The 20,014-nt window shown below is 40.0% G+C and overlaps 1 long non-coding RNA gene across 1 annotated transcript; it reads left to right on the top strand.

Moving 5' to 3' along the window:
- Positions 1 to 18,717: 18,717 nt before the first annotated feature.
- On the top strand, positions 18,718 to 19,693 carry LOC113943515. The gene is made up of 2 exons (XR_003526357.1): positions 18,718 to 18,961; positions 19,496 to 19,693. It is a non-coding gene; the product is annotated as an uncharacterized LOC113943515 (long non-coding RNA).
- The last annotated feature ends 321 nt before the right edge of the window (positions 19,694 to 20,014 follow it).

Here is a 20,014-nt window from a genome sequence, read left to right as displayed (position 1 = left end):
TTAGATTACTTTTCTGTGGAGAATTATTATGTGTTTTGTTCACTGATAAGCCACCTGGTGGTTTATCACTAAGTGATAATATAGGTATTAATTTATTTTTTTGAAAGGATTGGGCATTTCAGAATACATGAGTGCCATCAAGACAGCTCCTGCACCAAAGGAAATAGAGCTGCCATGGTGTTAAACTCTAGTTTAGGTTCAAGACAATTTTGTGCAGCTCGAAGGCCCAGTTGGAGAAGAAATCATAAATTAACAGACGAATTTCATTGAAATCACAGAGGCAGAGGAACAACATGGAACTGAGACAACATTGAAGGACTGTGAAGGAATATTAGATGTGCCTTAGAGACAAGGAGGAGTGCAGTGCCCTGTGTCTTTCTGAAACCAAAAATTACCCAAAAAACATGCAGCCCATATCTGAATCAGGGAGTTAAACTAAGAGAAGGAAAGTGAGAAGGGGCAAAGCCCTTATAAACAATTGGGTAAATCTGAACAGGATGTTCAGAAAGTAGGAGGGAAAGAAGGTAGGAAAGAAGGAAAGAATAAAAGAATGAAAGAGGAAAAGAGACAGAAGTGTCCACAGGACTTCAAATATATGGGAGAGTGAGAAAGAAGAGTGTAAGATTTTTCTCCCAGTGGACAAGACAACTTTAAAAGGAACATCTCATACAAGTAGACAGGCAGCATGCCTTAGATTTTGCCCAGCATTTTGCTCAGCTCTTCCAGCATCTCCCACGAAGTCTTGCAGACATATCTAAGGTCTGAGAGATATGTTTGTTCTCTGGGCTCATCTAAACTTTGAACTTTTCCCAGGTTAATCACTAGGGTGCCACTTGCAGGCTATGTCACATAGACATATGTCACATAGCTGTTCCATGAACAGCTGGTCTGTGACTATGAAGTCTTTGCCCAAACCCACCAAAATTCTATTACACTGAGTGGCAGAAGATCCGAGGGTTCAATACATCACCTCCACAGCTTTCTAGATATCAAGGTGCTTAAAGTAATTGTAGACATAAGACCAGCCTCCAGATAATGTGCTTAGAATTATAATTTAGCACAGAAAGTGCTCACACCAAGCCATACATTATTCATCATCTGTAAAATTTTTTTTTACAAATTGGTGTGACTTTTTGTTTGTTTGTTTGTTTTTCAAAGAAAGTCTGAAAGGCTTTTTTTAGATTTCAAAATGGACTCAAAGCTTGTAAAGGAAGCCTCTGTCTTCAGGCAACATAATATTGTTCTTCTTTCCTGTTTTCCACAGTAGTGCACCCTTTTCTCTTTGATGTGGTCTCTGGCACCTTGAAAGCAAGTAAGCCCATATCAGCTCTTATGTGCCAGCAGTTCAGTACCTCCAGCCACTATGTCAGTACCTACAGCTGAAACCTGGAGGTGGAGAATAGGCAGAGGGGTGTGAGGGACATCCTGAGTTACATTCCTACACGTTCTAGCTTCCAATTCTGAAACCAACAGTACAGCAGTTAACCAGAAGCTTTACCACCAGAGTCAAATAACATCCAAAAACTGGGGATTTACACACATGTCAGAGACTGATTGCAGTTTGTCAGACGCTCCAGGCTAAGTGATTTTAGAGCAATTTCTCCAATTACCAATCTTTTTGTTTGTGTGGACCACCATGAGTAGACACACAGAAATCTCACCACTCCATTAAGGACTTGGCAAACTATACACACTTGCATATATACATACACACATGCGCGCACACACAGAAGAGAAAAAGGACTGTAATGCCTGCAATTTCCTACTTTGTTGGCTGCATTACTTTTCTGAGACTGGTTAAACCAACACTATGCTGGGTGGTTAGTGATTATCATTTTTCTGCAGTGTTAGGGTACTTGACATTTTCATTCCTCAGTGACTTCAGTTAAAAACAAATAGGTCTACCTGCAGTCCACATCTGATCGCCAGATGGTCTCTGTGCCTATGAAGCTTCCATCTCTAAGTGAATTCAAATGACCTCACACATGCATCTTCAAACATTGCTATCTGACCACAAAAATGCATGGAAAACGCAACATCTGTACATGTCTGCATCTTAAATCCCTGTTGTTTTACAAAATATATTGCTTGTCACCCTGAAGTCTAAAGTCTCTTAAAGATCTTCAGGGGGAGATGCAAATGGTAGCCTATGAATTTAGAGTTTCTTGCATTAAACTATTTCATTTCAAGAAAAGGTCAAAAGATATAAAAGTATTCATTTGAGTCCACTGAAGCAAACAAATATATCCCCATTAAGTATTTCAAATGGTCCCCAAAGCACAGCTGTATGTGACTCTGTGTTTTTATGTTGTGTATATTATTCATGCAGCTGATTCATCCAAGCAGTTAAAATAAACTTGAGATCTTAAGAAACCATCACTAAACGCAGAATTGTTTTTACCTGGGTAACAAAGCATTACTGAGTCATTCTAGGGGAATACCTTGTCATATCAACATCATTGTTTGTGCAAACACAAAAAGAGGGTAAACACTGGTCCCAAGAAATTACTGGATGAAAAAACAGATGGAATATCACAAACATTTTCCAAACTACAACAGATTTGTAGGCCAATTAAATATGGCTAGCTTTGAATGGAAGAGGAAGTAGTTTTCTTTGCTGTTAAATGTCAAAAAAAATTTTTCCTTAAGGCATAAAAGCCCAGTTCATTTTTGGAAACTTGCTAAAATCAATCAACCCTGTGCGAATTTTTAACCAAAATAAAAAACCAACAAAGACATAGAAATATATAGGGGAATATCATTGGAAACGCAGAAGAAGAAAAGAGAGATTTTGAGTTATGCAGTACTTAAAAGAGTAAGAGCCTTTTCTCAAGATGACTTAACCAATCAGTACAGAAAAACATTTACTTGTTAAACTTAGTGGAATATGAAGCTGACAAAAAAAAGGGCTGTTTTATTACTACTACACTCTTTTAAGTTTAAATACAATAACAAGAAGCCAGGCTGAGATATTTTTTCATGACAAAGTCAGTCTGCAACATTTACGTTTCAAATTGTTTTCCTTTTTTTTTGCTTACAAAGTAAACTTAAAATCTGACACCTGAGAACTGTGATTTGCCTTCTGTGAAATTCATTAAGATGACTGCTTACGAAGGAGGAAGTGTCAGTCTAAGTTATTTGTCCCTTATACTCTAGTGTGACTTCATTTTAAAAGGGTAGAAATCACATTTGAAAGCCTCAGAATAAAAAAACACCCCAAAATTCAGGTATCCCACATTTCCTGCACTGATGCATATTTCGCTCCTTCGAAGGAAAAGCCTTCATCACACAGCAAAGTCAATAGTGGCCATCAGGAAGTAAAGAAAACATTGGAGAAATTTGGTTAATCTATCCTAGTAGACGAGGTCATGACAGGACCACGTGCATAAATAGCAGAGGTATTATTTTCAGATGTAGATGTCCCAAACAGGAATGGACCAGCTGGGGAAAGGCTTCCTTCCAAGACCCCTGACTAAATGGTAGATTTTGGTTAGGAAGAGTGTGGACTGGGATGTCATGGTCAGCTCAAGGGAAAGGGAGAGCAAACCACACCAAAGATACAAAGAAAATTTTTTCCACTACAGAGAAAGAGCAGTAGTGCAGAGGAATGGGAGAGAGAAAGGAGAGAAACTGCTTTTGTAGTTGCATTTGTTTTCATTCTTACTCTTCTCTCTCCTGAAGAAGAGATGGGTATAAATAATCAGCCTGCAGTTTGCAGTGGCTTTTTAATACTGAATTCAAATGGACTCCTTCAGCCTGTCCAAATGAGAACTGCCAATTTGCCCTGCACTTTAATTCCTTGATAATATAGGGATTAACCACTTACGCTCTAAACCAAATAAATGCAGTTAGACCGATGTCCTGAAGGATTTTTCAGTCATTCTGTGTTATCTGACATTTTGAAGTGTTTGGGCTTAGATTCCCTTCATGCTCTGGAGTAGTAGCAGTAACCTACAACCACAGCATTTCCATTCCCTTGAAGCCGCTATTGCAAACACTTTTTGCACCACTTGTCAGATGTGAAAAGAGGATGATATAATTGAGCCTGCTTTAAAAAAAAATCAAACTGACATAATATTGCTAGTAACTTGACAGCTTTATGTAAAGCCTTCCCCTGAAAACCCAAGCTGATCACACTGTTGAGGACAAGCAAAGGTTAGGGAGAAGGTTTAGGCTCTAGGACTCCTAGACTCAGTCTTTCAGAGGTTCGGTCATATTTAGCTTGCCCTTTGACATGACCCAGCCTTAAACAATAGCTTTGTGGATATGCTAAATGGCCACATCTTGCCAGTTGCTGCCAAATTAATGAGCCCATGTCATTTTTAGTTTACAGTTCAGTCATAAAGCAGCCAAGTGGAAAATGAGGCAAGGACCGTTAAGGAGTGTCACGCAAATTTTCAAAGAGTATAGTCCCTAATTCCTCACTGCCCCTTTCAGAAGTCTCTAATCATCATTTGCTTTCCTTCCCTTGATTTCTTCAGATCCTCTAAAGATCCCCCTCACTGTGCAAAAGAGGTTGGTCAGAGAAACTAGATACTGGTGGCTCGGTGCAGGAGAGTTGGGAAGGAATAAAATGCAACCTGCACTCATGATTTGCACAAAAGTTAAATCAATCTGAGTGATCACCTCAGTTTCCCAGCTCCTGCCACAGATATGTGCTGAGCTTAAGTGTTGCATAGCTGTAAGGGACAGAAGCAAATGCAAGCTTTCATGTAAAAAGGGATTGTGTTAAAGGGAATCCTATCCAGAAAAACGCTTGGAGAAAAGAAAAAGCATAATTTTCCACTGTCTTACATCATTTAAAGGTAGAAGAAACTTTCTCAGTGAAACTAGCATCCCACCCACAGTCACAGAACTACTTCCTTGGTGTACAACTTGATCAAAAACCCAGTACTCAGTTCAGAGTTGAAAAGCTTTTTGCTTCAATCCTGCAATGATGTATGTCCCGTACAAGTGGGTTTACATGCTTTCAATCTGAAGCCACACAAATCTTGCCAGCTTTCCAGAGTGACTTTGAAATTTTAAGCAGTTTTGCTCTTCCCTGTCTCACTCAGCTCCCACTCGTGGTTTACCTTGTCCTTACTGCTGTACTGCCATATTTCCTCATTCCTTTTTCTGTATCTTCTGCCCTTATTTCTCATCAGCTGTGGACCTCACCCTTCCACAGCCTGGACTTCTACCTTGAAAATGTCTCAGCTCCTCAAAGTTCAACTGTTGGATTTTCTTGTATGTGGCCTTGCCTGGAGGCACAAGATGCTCTCCTTTGCAATTGTCAGGGATCAGAGTTCACATTATCCTCAGGCAGCCTCCCTGGTTCCCTATTCAACTCAAATTTGCTGTTGTTTTTAAAGCCTGCCTCAGACATGCCTTAGGTTCTTTCATATGACTTTTCTCTCTCTATTCCTCTTCCTGCTCTTCCTGATTGTCCAGCACTTGATTTCCTGTGTTCCTCCAGGATGGATGTGTATTTCTTGAAATTTTTACTAGGACTATTCATTTGAACAAAAAATGTTTTTATTTCATGATGCATTCACACCCTTTTGGCTTGACCGTAGAGAGTGAACTTGTTAGCAGGAATACTTGCAGACACAGCAAATTTGAAGAATATAGGTCAGAAAATTCTTGGAATATGAATGGTGGAGCCCTAAATACAAGTATTTGCAAAGAAATTCAGTTCTAAGAGGTACTTTCTTCCAACTGGGAAGCAGAGTGGTTGTCACATGACCTCGGTGCTCATCCAAAATTTGAAACACATTTCACATTTTAAACACAGAAATTTTTCTTGGAATCTCTTGCAAACCATTTTCAGACCCTGGGTTAGACTGTGGTGCCCCACCACATGCCCTAAATAGAGAGCTGTCCAAGGCCACACAGGAAGAATGAAAAAGATTGAGATTGTCTAAGAAATAATTCTTCCCCAGGGTTGCTTCCTGTGCGTGCAGGTGAACAGTTATCATCTACTGGAGGAACAAAAAAATCTAGGAATATATAGAAATCATTCCTTAGAATACCCCTGGCTGCCTTGATGTGCACTTCAAGTCGTCCTTCTCTTGATCTGAGCAAGCTTCCCCCAAAAGCAAGTATGGTCCCATCCTCCTGCTCCAGCCAGGAGCCCATTACAGCAGCACATCCCTCTGAATTTAAGGAAAACTCTTCCAGTTCCCAGCCTAGCCCTGTTCCTAGCTATTTTAGACACTTGTGTGCTTCTGATAAGAACACCATTAAGCTGTATTAAGCTATTTTTTCCTTCTTAAGTGCCAGTCCATGCAGTTGCTCAAGCAGCAAGCAGACCACCTCTCAGACTGTTTTGTTAGACTAAGTGCTGTTGAGAGACTGTAGCTTTCTCCTGTAAGATCGATTCTCTTTTCCATTAAATATGCTCCAAGTCGGGCCTTTGTGGCCTCTCTTCCTATTTAAATACTTCTTCCTGAAAGAGGTACCCAGAAAGGTTTATTTTATTTCAAGGGTTTCACTGGCATCTGAGAAATTAGCATCAGTCCCTTTTTATATAGTGGAAATGTCTCTTTTGACATATACTATAATCACACTTGACTTACTCATCGTTATATCATACCTATATATATTATATATTCCTGTTATTTTCAACTGCCAAACTTAATTTTTATTGCAAAATCTCTGTTACTTAGTAGTAAATGCATGATTTTAAAATTTGCACTAATCACTGTTATCTTACTTCTATTACTTCAAGTCCGAAGTAATCCTGTTTTTCATGTTACATATTCTGGTTCACCACCATACCCCCTTCTGCTGTGTTGATAACAAATGTCATTAGCACATTTCCATGCTTTCTGCCAAGTCATTATTTCTGTCATTAATTAAATTCTTAAACAAGTTTAGCTCAAGATTAATCCTTGAAGTGCTCTCAGTAACCCTTAGCCAGCCAGGTGCTCTTTTGGTTGTCTTGTTGATATTCCACTAGTTCCCATGTCTTCTTCACATAAACTGATAATTTCTTGTGTAAGATCATGTGACATGTTTTACTAAAGTTGAGATAAAATAGATCACTCTTATTTCCCTTGTTTAGTAATTCAGTTAACAATGAAAGTAATTCTTCTAGTCCTGCATGTTTCATGCATTTCTAACTCAGTTTTTTACTACCTTCCATATGTGCAACTATTCTTGTGTTAGAACTTGTGTACTGCTGAGATCAGACTAAAAGGACTAGTTTTCCATCTTGCCACATATTTCGTAAAACAGTACATACTACATTTGCTCTCCTCAAGGCAGATGCTACCAGATTTAATTTAACTCGTTTATTCAGAGTCCCATCATCACAAAGTACAGTCTCACCCATCAGATCATTAGGGACTCAGGAAGAAGCTATCCCTTCCCAAAGCACCTTGTACTCTCTGTATCATGTTCCTTCTCAGAGACTGTGAATTTTCATGGTCATACCCTCATTCCTAATTGTCTTCACAAGAAAAAAGATCTTGTGGAAAAGGAGGGAAAACTCTTAGCTTTTCAGGCACTATTTAGACAATGTGAAATATCAACGCCCCATTCTCTTCAGCAGTACCTGGTTGTCTCATTTTTTTGCTCTCCCTCACCTTCTTTCCTCCCCTTTCATTTCCTTTCACATGGGCTTAGTTTTGAACTCAAAAGTTTTCATTCCATCCCTGCATTTCTGGTGCTGCTGCCTGCCTCCTCACTGCCTCTCTTGATCTTGCACACGATCTCAGCACAATGTGCTAATCTCATGTCACAAAATGTGCCGTAATACCTGTGACTAGGCCCTGCCTCCTCAGCTTGTTGGCTTTTCCAAGACTTTCAAACACTCTGGTGAAGTAGAGTGTAACTCCTGCAAAAAGGTACTCTTGAAGAAAGGAGGAGATATCGGCTGATTTAATCCTATTGTACAGCTGTGAAGATGATTACAATCTTCCTTCAAGGGCTGCCTTCAAAAGCTATCATAAGTAATGGACAAACTGGAGACAAATTGGGTTGAGTGCATGAGCTATACCCTGAAGAAGAAAGGTCAGTAATTTGCATGAATAAAACCAGTGCTACAAGTTACTCACTGTAGTCTGTACAAGCTCTTTCTCTCCCTTTCTCTTTGTCTTTCTCTCTTCCTCTTTCTGTCTTCATTTTTCGTCCAACTTTTCATTTCTGCATCACTATTAGTGGCCACCGGATTTCCCTACAGTTGTTGGATAGCAGCTTAGAATACCCTCTCAAGTGATGCATTTTGAAGTCATGGAGGTGTGCCATTTGGTACAAGACATCAGACGAAAGCCAGTACAGGCAAATGCTGGTACTAATTTCAGCTACACCTCTTCAGTCTGGTGCAGGGAATAGTGGTGTCAGTTGAATCCTTTACTGTAGTAATTTCTACAAAACTGTCATAATCCATGGAAAGGGATGGGAACAAGAGATTGGCTTTGGGCCACTCAGAAAAGAGACAAAACTGTCCTCAGAGATGTGGCCAGGACTAATCATGGAGATACTGAGATAGTGTAATAGTATATACAACAAATAATTTTGATATTATTTGACAGTAAAGAAATTTAGACCACTGCTGAACCAGATTTCTGTGTACTGCTGCTGCTGTGTGTCCTATGGAGAAACCCTCTTTCATAAGTGTCTTAACTGAGCTTTGCAGAGGACTTGCCAAGGTGTGGGCAAATGCTCTGTTTTGTTGGCTCTTCCTGCATCAAAGCAGAATGAGCAACTGGGAGCTATAACTCTTTAAACAGTTGCCAGAGGAGGAAAAAGTAGAAACCTAAAAAACACAGCCAGGTCTATGCTGTAAAATTCTTGGTGGAAGACTGACATTTTCTTCATTTGAAGCCAAAGACCTGGCTCTTACTGATTACACCATTCACAATATAGGCCTGTAATGCTGATAAAACACTTCTTTCTGTGCAGCTGAATTTTTAGACTAGTCACATATCCAATAGGATGCAAATCTTGGCTTAGAAAGCGATAGGTGAAGATTTTGAAAGGAAAATGTGTTTCTAACAGCAAAAGCTCATACTTGAAGTTGCTGAAGAACTGTTTATTATATTCTATTCTCTCACTTAATTTATCCCTCACCTTCTGACTTTGACCACTCTGCACAGTAGATCTGAAGCTACCCCAATTACTACTTAGGACGTAGGCTGGCATGGTCGAATTGCTTGCCATATACAGACATTCAGCCGTAACCTGAGCAGCTAGATTTGCTTTAATCCCACAAAAAGTAGACAGGAATACAAATGTGCCAGTTTATAAGCTGAGGCAAACTAACTCTGCATTGCCAGGCTCAGTGATGATGTTTTGATTGAATCCATTGAAGTATTTGGCCTCAATATATCCTAGAGAGACAGTCTTTCAGAAAAATAATCAATGCAAAACAGTGTTGTCATTAGAAAGCCTGGAACTGATGCAAGTTAGAATTATTCAAGTTCTTTGGTGTGATATTTAAACAGCAGTGTTTGAATGCCAAGGAACTACAGGCCAAAGAAAATATTCCAAGTTGGATTTGGTAAGCACGGGGTTTTGCTTTAAAGCACATTAGTGAGAGAAGTTCAGTCAAAAGTCATATGCAGAATAATTAGCTCTTGTGCAGGGGTTTTCTCATTTGTGTTGGCTCTTCAGATGCTGTAGAAACCATACTGAGCAAAACACTGAACAGCCGAAGATGTTTGTGTGGAGCAGAGTTTTTCCATACCTTCCTCACTCTGCTTCCACTTGCTATTGGAATGCCGCAAAAAACCAAATTCCATTCTTACAATCACAGTTTTGGGAAAACAGTTCAGAAAAAGAGAGGGGAAAAATATTATGATGAAGTCTCCTTTTTCTGGCTTTCTCAGTGTTAGAGATGATCCACCCCGTAGTGTCTCATACAGTGAAATAAGGGAAGGGACCCAGCAGCAATGAATGATGTAGCTATGATAAAATAATGTTTCTAACACTAGGGACTCCAAGTTGTGAAATGATCACACAACCTTAACTCTACCCCTTGAATATATTATGAGAAAGGCTCTGATTCCCTTCTTACTTATCAACCCTGTCAGGGAAACATATTCATTAAATGAATTAGAACATGATTAAAGCCAAAAAAGAGCAATGCGTGAAGCCCAGCAGGTGACCCTTACAAAACTAGGACCTTGGGCTCAAATAAATGTGAGAAACCTGCAGGGGCCAGACAGCTCAGGGACACCCTCAACAGCATCCTGAGGCCCCCAGTGACCAAGAAACCAACAGCACTGTAAAGGTCTAAAGCAACTACAAAATTTGGAGCCTGTTGGGTTGCTTGTAAAGACCACAGAGACAGGGCAATCTGTGATCAATGTAGACTGGGAGGTGAGGTACCTAACTGAGTGCCTCACAGATCAGTTAGGCTTACATTAGGTCCTCCACCAATAACCCAGTGACTGGAGCTTCACTTGGGAGTATATCTTTGTTCCCCTATAGGAAACTGTGTGGACTGGGTAATCCTTGTATTTTATGTTCTCATGACTTTACCCCAAGTGCATCAGATAAATGGGTTGGAGCCTGACTCAATTCAAGTATAGCAGATACACTAGGAAAGACAAGCTATGGCATATCCTTCCTCCTAGGTAGTGAAAGAAAACAGCTAAATTCATCTTCCTACCTCTGACACCAAGTCTCTTCTGCTCTTTCTCTTTTATTTCCATAACTCATATCCCAGGTCACTTCTGAAGTCAAGTTTACATTCACATATGACTAAGTTATATTTCATTTATCTTTTTTCTAAATTGGCCCAAGGCTGAGCTGCTATTCATAAGCAATACTGTCAGCAGTTCTACAAAGAGAAAGAAAGAACAAGTGCCTCTCAGCTTGAGCTCCCTCTTCCTCCCTCTTCTCCACTGGCAATCTCAGCTTTCAGCTACGCTGCCCTCCTGAATGGCCTGCGGGCACCTTTGGGAAGAGAACCCAAGCAACCACCTTGAACATGGCTTAGGCATAGCAGCCTCTGCGAATCTCTTCTGTACCGTGTTCTGCTTCTGTATTCAGTTACAAACATTATTTTACACTGAAGAGAAAAGATCTTGGAAGTTACTTCCTTCATGTTAATTTTATTTCAAATTGTGTGGCTCCAGAACTGGATTTATGCCTTCTGCATATCAGTGTCTCTCAAGGCATAGCTGAAGCCAGAGTTACACTTCAAAGCAAAGTTAAAAGTGCATGCAAATGCATAAACCTATGTGTTTTGCCTGTTTTCCCAAGCCCCCCCCCCACAGTTAACTGTGATGCCAACACTAGTACCACAGTGGCAGGCAAGCATACTGCCAAACAGTGGTTCAGAGCAGATCCTCTCACCTGGTGGGGAGTGGACCTGCACCACCCAGTTACAACACCTGAAGCAAATTCTCCTCCCATCCTGAGCAGGGAGCTACAGTTTCCTTCACTCCCTTTGGTCTGAGGATTAGACTTGCCTTGTTATATTTTTTAACCCACTCTCTAGCCAGCTGATAATGGATATCAGAAAATTCTGAGCAAGATGCCTCATGTCATGATTTCACAAACTGCTGCCCAATTTAACACATAAATGGAAGCTGCAAGTGAAACTCTTGGATTAAAAGCCAGTAAGAAATACAGAGAGAGTGAGAAAGAGAGAGAAACATCAAAGGTGCTCCTCAGCTGTTTTATGTTATTCCATGTTTTTTTTTAATAATGAAAAGAATAACTGAAGTTGTTAGAAATAAGTGTTTGATAAGCATGAAAAAAAATCTCGTTTTTTTCTCTGCTCTCCTTCTCTGTACTCACTAGTAGTAACCAGTCCTATTTACAGACCTGAAAATACTGATTAGCATCTTGAACTTGCACAAATACACAGTGTACAAACAAGACTGTCAGTGTATTCTGAGTAGAGAAAAGTTAATGATTATCATGTTTATAGCTTGAGTTAAAGTGAGAAAGCTGTAAAGACAAACTTCTGATAAGGTGATGTTCATATCCCAGAGAACCATGAGTTTTCTACTGGGCACCAAGATCTCCAGTCTCATTACTGAGTCACTTGTACACGCTGCCTAGAGGAGTGGGTATATGATGAGGTAGTTTTATTTAGCAGAACTAAATTTCGTAAGTGTCTGCAGGAACACTAGCATAACTCCTTGCTTTGGGCAGCTGTTGATATACTAGACCTCCCTCTTTGGTGTAACTCTAAAGGAGCGTCATTTTTCCCTTCTGTTTACTTTGAAAATTCTACAGGGCCTATCTAACAAGAAGCCAGCATCTCTAAATTACAGTATGTAGTTTGTATGTACATTGGTGCAAACTATGTGTTTGCTTTCGCTATATCATATTGTAATAGATGGTTCTATCATCAGCAGTATGAGAAATGGAAAACCTGCCAAAGTCAAAAAGGGGCCTTTGTCTTCAGATCCCAGACCTTTACAGTAACATGTACCATTAGCTCTAATACTGCAACTGAAGTACCCATCTGCTCTGTAATCTGTTGCCACAGGTGTAGATTGTTGTTGGTTCTGACCTCTTACATATACTCATCTAAACAACCAGACAAGAGTCTTTTTGTTTCATGAATGTTGTCAAGCCCGTTATTTACCCTGCAGCTAGAGTTTTGTATGGTAAGAAACTCATGCAAAATATTACTGAAGTACAAACAAGGATTTCCAAAACTTAGCTGAATCACTCTTGCAGTCACTGAAGTTGGATTGGAGCTCAAACCTTGAAACACGGAAGAGGCTGGAGAGTGCCGGACCCATTTTGTCTGATAGAAAAGAAAGCAATAGCCAGCTGGATGGTATCTCCACTGTTGCCTGAAAAATTATAGCTAACTAATTAGAATGAATGGTTACAGACAGTGAAAGAAAAGAGTCCAGATAAAAGGTGCAATTGCATCATACTTTAGGTAGAAATTAACCCTGTATTATTCTCGCAAACATTGGCCAGCATACAGCAAAAGGATGAAAGCTCTAAACTCCAGTTTAGAGACTTGAGAGGTCTCAGGACACTGCAGAAAGCCAACAGCTGCTGGTATAATATTTGGTCCTTTTCTTTGTGTCAAATCTGGAAAGGAAAAACAACAAACCCAAACAATATCAAGGTAAAATGGAATAAACAAACACAACTCTTCAATCAGTAAATCTCTAGGAAAAAAAAGGGCAGCGTTGTGAGAGCACGGACAAGGAGATAGATGGAGTTATATTTTATAATATGAGAAAATCATTATGGAATTGTTTACAGTAGTATTTTCTACTGCTGCTTATACCGTCATAACACTGAGAAACAATAATACATTGACTGCATGGAAACTATAGGTTTGTGTATCAGATTTTCCCCTTGCCAGTCAAGACATTGCAATAAATGCCTGGTTTTGATTAATTTGCTCATGTGATTTTTGACATTAAAGTACAAGTAAAATTACTGATATCTCTTAAACCTATAAAATATGTGTCACATATAAACTGAGAACTGCATCTGTAACTAGAGGACTCCCAATAGTATTGTATTATTTTGCTTTTGTCACAGCCAGGAAGTGGAAGTGTCTAATTGGCAGAAGCATATGAAGTCCTTCTCAAATGCGGAAGGATTTAGTTACCAATTACTATTTTTCAGTTCCTAACAAATTAATGACTCTCCAAAAATAATCAGAGGCAGCAACAGAAATGGTGTCCCCATATTAAAAAATCAGCAGAGGTAGAAGAACAAGGTTTGTAATTGACAAATTTGTTTTTTCATGTGGTCTGATGACTAGACCATGACATCAAGCAACAGTCCAACAATTTCCAAGAGCGTGACTCCCAGCCACTTGTTAGGAGCTGGTGTGGGGTTAGTGGAACATGAAGTTTTTGCTGTCTTTTGTGTTTTGGATTGTCATCACTGCAGAGATAAATCTGGAGAACTATCAAGTCCAGCTTCACAGTCTCTTGGGGATTTTTAACATCCAGGAGTGGATCCAGCTTTTGGAAGCTGAGTCACCGGAGTGGCTGAATACCACAAAGTAAGGCCTGACATAGAGAGAATGGGAAATTCAACAAGGTGGGCATGAGCGATATACAGAGGAACCAAATTAGCCAATACTAAAGCAGCAAATTAAGAAACAAAGAAAAATAAATTGCAAGAAAACATACAAAGAAGTATCAAACATGTACTGCACTAGAAACAGCTACAAGTATACACTTTCTTAACACAACTTTTCTTTGCAGAAATGCTATACATCTACAATAGGGAGTGAAAATGTCCAGAACTTTATTCTATTTAAGCACATGAATATGAAAGTGCAATACTGCTTGAGCCCACAGGTTTTTATGGCTGAGAGAGGAGTCTCTCTCTGCTTCCGGCTGGGGGAAAATACAAACAAAAGGAGTATAAAGTGCAGGGCAAGGATAAAGCAATTCTTCTCTTGTATCCTTTATCTTCTGGTGACCAGCACCCTGCGGATCCTTCACAGAGATTTGTGTGGCTGTTGCCATCTGTCCTGTGGGTAAGCAGAAATGACAAGATTTCAAAATTGAGTAAATAACAAACAAAATGGTAGAGGTGGCTTAGGGACTCCATCGTATCACCAATTAAACAAGGCAAACATGAAACAAAAATGTCCCCTTAATTAGGATGCTCACTGAGACACCAAGATGCCTCAGGACAACCTTCAGAAAAAATGTGAACATGGGACAGAAAGACTGCCCAGGAAAAGGCTTGGGTATTAATGCTGTGCAAGGAATGCTCTTGAGACTCAGGACCCTGAGATCTCCTTGGATGATCTACTTTCCTTCACCTCCTCTCTCCAGTTATTTTTGAAATCATGACATATTTCTGTTGCTTTTCAGATCATAGTTGAAGGTAGCTGACTTGCTGGCAGTTACTTCACAGAAAATGAATTCTAGTGCCAGCAGCATTAATACTGTGTTGTCTTTTGGTCTCGATACATTTGGCTCTTTTTGATATCTCCTGTTGTTTGGAAGCTGGTCCATCACAGTTCGAAATGTATAAATCTTATTACCAAGATATTCTAGGAAATATATATTCATATTTATACATATATTTATATGTTTGTAATTTATATGTTTAGAAAATACTTAAAGTTGGCATCAACTTACATAGAGTATACCCAAATGACAATGTACCCAGCAACACTCAGCCATAGGTGTTTATAAAAACCCATACTATCTAAACTAATCTCTCTGTCTACAGTGCTCTGTTTCTCTGCCTGTAGAGAGCCTATCTAAAGGAATTATGGAGGACTCCCACAAGACAAATAATTATCAAAGCAATCTGACTGAGGAAAACTGTTTAACTGATGGCAAGCTGTTTCACACTGTGCTACATTATGTTTTACCAATCAAATGCCTCAGTGGTTAAAATTAATTCATTGAGCTCCACATGGATTAAACAGGCTAGAGTGCACTCATCCTCTCCTTACGCAAAAGGAGAAGATTTGGTTCAAATGTTGATTTGCAACATGTCAGGAAATGTTTTCTTCAATTAAATAATCTCATTTTAAAGTGAGTTCTATGCCAGAAAAACAAAAATTGAAACTTTTCTACACATGCGCAGCAGTTACATGCAGGGTACAATCTTAAGATTTCTCTAAGGCAGCTCTTGAAAGCCAGGAATTTATATTTATATTAGGATCACAGTTCGGAAGCATTAGGCAAATTTTGGTTTCCATTGCATCTATATACATCATAGCTAATGCATTTCTAGTAGATGTATACAGATTTAGCGATCATAAAAGAGAGAATCCATGGATTTCATATTGGTACTCTCTGTGAAGAAAAACTAACACACAGATGTTTCTCCACACAAACTTCATTATTAATATTCTTTATATGCAGCTTAATTCCTCACAGAAGCTTTTTTTTTCCCCTCTGATGAGCAACTAATCAACTGAAATAAAAATAGGTAATTATTACTAAAAATAATAATAAATATGTCTTCCCCGGTCTTTACTGCTAAGGCGATCAGAGATACAAGATAATCACACTCCCAAAATGGATCAAACAAAATAAGAACACCATCACTGTTAGACAAAAGAAAGTTACAGAAGAATAAGTGTGCTATCTGGTTTTATCTCAGCTTCAAACCCAATGGCTAGTGGCTCACCGCACATATCCTAAAGCTGATGTAGTTGCAGCTGATTTTGGCCTTGTGTCAGAGTTTGGTGTAGATAAACTGGACCTAAGGAAAATATTTTCACAGGGTTTTGTGATGGCATAGCTGACCAAGAATTATGAAAAATCACTGCCATCATCCCATCTGAGAGTCCAAGCAGTGCACCATTATGCAGTTCATTGGATCTCCTGGGAAATTGAGAGTAGAGCAGCTTTACTTCTCTCTGCAGTTTTATCACCCAGCTGCAATAACTGGCATGCAGTGGAAGAAGGCTGGGCTCATTACTCTGCTATGACACATACAGCAGTGGAGCAAAATCCTATGAAAAAGGCTCAGACATGGTCTGTGATCCACACCTGTGTTGATATTGGCCTCACAGTGTGCTCTGGCATACAGTCAGTGTCCTTTAGGAAAAAGCCCAATGGTGTTTGTTGGAAGAGATATGGTGGCCAGCACTGACAGGCTACAGAAGTTCAGGCTTTACTCTTATGTCTCCCAGTTCTGGAGTTTTCAGAGATGCTTAAATATGGGCAATTATTAAAACACTTTGGACATGAAGCAAATTTGAGTTTAAGTACAGGAAGAAGCTTACATTCATATGACAAGCTAGATGCAATAAAGTGGCCAAGCCATGCTCCAAGAATGAACACAAGTATTAATGAGAGCACCTAATCAAGTTATGACATAATATACAATAATTAATTTCAAAATTACAATGGATTTTTAAATTCAGGTTACAAAATAACTCTGCAAAAATCTTTATGTTCTAAAAAGAGGTAAAAAATTCCTCACAGGAACAAAACTAATCCCTGCTGGTGACTGGATTCAAGTCAGTACCACTGCCCTGAACAGCTAATCTGTCTGAACCAATATCTCTCCTTGATTCTGCTTTGCCTCTCATCAGAGGCAAAATCACTGAAACCATTCTGCAAGGACTGTTTTGCGCAGCATCACACAAAATTCAAGCAGGGTCCCATTAAGCAACTGGCAGTGAACAGTGCAGGTAGTAGTGCAGTTGCCCCTTAGCAACCTCCTTCCCCATTGAATTCCTGTTTTGTTCCAGATGAGCTGGGTGCAGTAGGTACAGCCCTTTGAAGTTTACCACATGCACGCACATGCACTTTCCATTTCATTTGCAATGCTGACACTCTGTTCCTACAGTTTGTAAAGGCTTTGTTTCAATGGTTTTAACTGGACCACTGCTTGTTCTCAGTTTCCTGTTGCTTTGATCATATGTTTCCAGGTCTCCTCAAGTAGGTTGTATCCTCCAAGGTGGATTTTCTCCTTTCCTGTGCTGGGCCAAAGCATCCAAGTGACCTTTGATTTTTTTCTTCTTTTCTCTCTTCTTTTTCCCTTTGGCCTTTTTTTTTGTTTTGTTTCTGACTCGCCATATGTGAGATAATTGTGCCCACAGGAATTCCTTTCAGAGTACCTAAGCACAAAAGAAAAACACCCCGCCAGTTCTTTTTCTAGAGCAGTACAAACATTTCCTTAAACCTAAGTGTCTCAGGAGGGGCATTGACAGAAGGCTCCTTTCACCCAGAAAACCCGCTCTGTGCTGAGCTGCTGGTGAACCCTCAGCCACCTCCTGCATTTTGACGTCACGGATAGAGCAAAAGTTTTGCCAATATAAGCAGACAAGTTCTTTGATTCCAGCTTTATGACAATGGAAAGGAGGCCAGGGCCAATCATGCTGTGGTGGGGTTTATTAATGGAAAAGGGCAGTGGGGGCCAGTAAGTCTTTGGCAACTTTGTTCCTTCGACTACTGTCCCCCTGCATTGCACTTGATGGATGGAAAACTACATGCCCTCCTCTTCAGTGGAGGGCATGTAGTTTTCCCATGCTAATAAGCTCCCCAACAAGAAGGTCTGGACTAACGTTAGGATATTGCACAGCTTGGGAGGGGCAAAGAGGATCTTAAAACCACCCATGCAATTTGATGGCTGCAAGGAACCATGCTAAGAAAATATCCCTGTACTCTGAACTCATGTTATTAAGGAAATAAATCTGATTTCTTCTTTGAGCTCTCCTCCTTTGTGGTCTGAACTGCTGACCCCCTGGTTTTAATAGATGAGTTATGTCCGTGGACAGTGAAACAAAAATTTTAGTCCTATTTTCAGATCCCAAGGAAATGAATTGTGCCCTCTCCCCAGCACAGTTTCAGGATGTTTCTGTCTGTCACTGCACTAAAATAAAAGATGGGTTTGACAGTTAGCTTATGAGGGTGTCATTTTTTCCCCAGGTTCAACATGGTTGTGTGCTGAGGAAAGGGATTTTGACTCTGAATCCAAATTAGTGGAAAGGACAGCTAGACATTGCCTTTCCTCCCTTCCCTACTCTGTCACTATCACTGCCAGCAAATGCCTGGAACCTGTCCTCCAAAGCAAGAACAATTCTCATTTCATGAACCACTGCATAACAATACTGACAGGGGGACATCTTCTACCTTAGTGGCCAAGGCAGCTTTAGGAAGATCCAAAATCAAAGTAAGGAGTAAGACAGGCCGGAGCTTGTCTGGGACATAAGAAAGATGGGAGAAATGTCACTTCATTAGGAAAGAAGCTGGTAACTGGGCTAAATGCCTCCTTCTTGCTCCACCAACCACATCACAGAACAAACTACAGCAGAGAAGCTTTAGGAGCTCCTTTCCTTTCCAGTTTGTGATGCAAGGTATTCTCAGGTAGTTAGCAGTCACCCAAGCTGGATGGTTATTCACCGATCTTGGAGGACACTGACAAGGAGTCAAGCACACAGTCTGCATCCTGAGCAGCAACACTCCTGAAAGCACCTCCCAGGGAGGCTGTGGCCATAGAGGATAAAAAGTTTTAGAACAGAAGAATTTTGCAGCACAATCTAATATAATGTTGTTAAAAATTCCGAAAGAGCACAACTCCATGGGACCTTTAAGGCAGTCTTCAGGTGTGATGTTTTTGTTGCTGGTTTTAGAGGGGGAAAAGGAAATATTTAATTTGAGCTAAGCATCCCCAGAATTTGCACCAGTAGAAAACAGATTTCAGAAGAATCCTTGCTAAGAGACTACAGATGAGAACACAACAATTTATTCCTCTCTTTCTCTGAGAAGGAATAAAACATCTCTCCTTAGAAGCGTACAGCTTTAGATAACTAGATCTTTTTAAAAGAGCATAGAAAAAAACCTGCATTGAAATATGATGTATTAATTGACAACTGTGGGGGGCAAGGGTGGTAAATGTCTAGGGATTTGGGATTTTTATGGCATGGAGCCAGATTCATACAGATAAGTTTGATATATGTATGTTGGGGCCAGGGGGGGAAGGGAAGATGTATAAGCACTAATGTGCACAATATGCCATTCAAGTTATTTATAGCAACTCAAAACCAGAATTTATAGAGTGCTATTAAAATGTCTTGGTTGTGTGTGTTAGACCTTGATTGTAGCTGGATTAGCCTTTATTTTTTTATTATTTTTTATAGGACAAGGAAAAGTGTGGCTGTGCATCCCAGCACGTGAGTGAGTTTGTCAAATACAAGGCAGCAGCCAGAACAACAGGAAATTGCATGAGAAAGCCCAACTCCTGGCTGGCAGAAAGGCGTTAACCTCTCCTTCATGTCACTGAGTTTAATACTCCGATTTTGCAGTAAAAGCGTCTTCCCTGAGCCCGGGTTCATAAATGTGTTAGTGATCCTTGATGTTCCCAGCAGAGGATAGTAAGGAAAACACAGCCCTGAATAGCTCACATTGATTGCAGCAAATACAGAGCAGTAGGGTCAGCACCATTTCCCAGCCCAGAGACAGTGCTGTAGAACTGAGCAGCTATTCATAGCCACTGGATCTACTCCAAGCCGTGAGTGTAAATTTGCTTGTATCATCTTTGCAGAGAGGAATTGTGGTCCCCAGTGCCTCCTGCTTGATTCGGGTAGACTGTTTATTTGTTTAGTCCTGTAATGATATTATCCACAGGGCTAGAGCCACACAGGGAGGATTAGGAATTC

This window comes from Corapipo altera, unplaced genomic scaffold (genome assembly GCF_003945725.1).
Source record: "Corapipo altera isolate COAL_440 unplaced genomic scaffold, ASM394572v1 61411, whole genome shotgun sequence".
Lineage (NCBI taxonomy): Eukaryota > Metazoa > Chordata > Aves > Passeriformes > Pipridae > Corapipo > Corapipo altera.
Note: the sequence above shows the minus strand (reverse complement) of the source record. Positions and strands in the feature narration are given on the sequence as shown.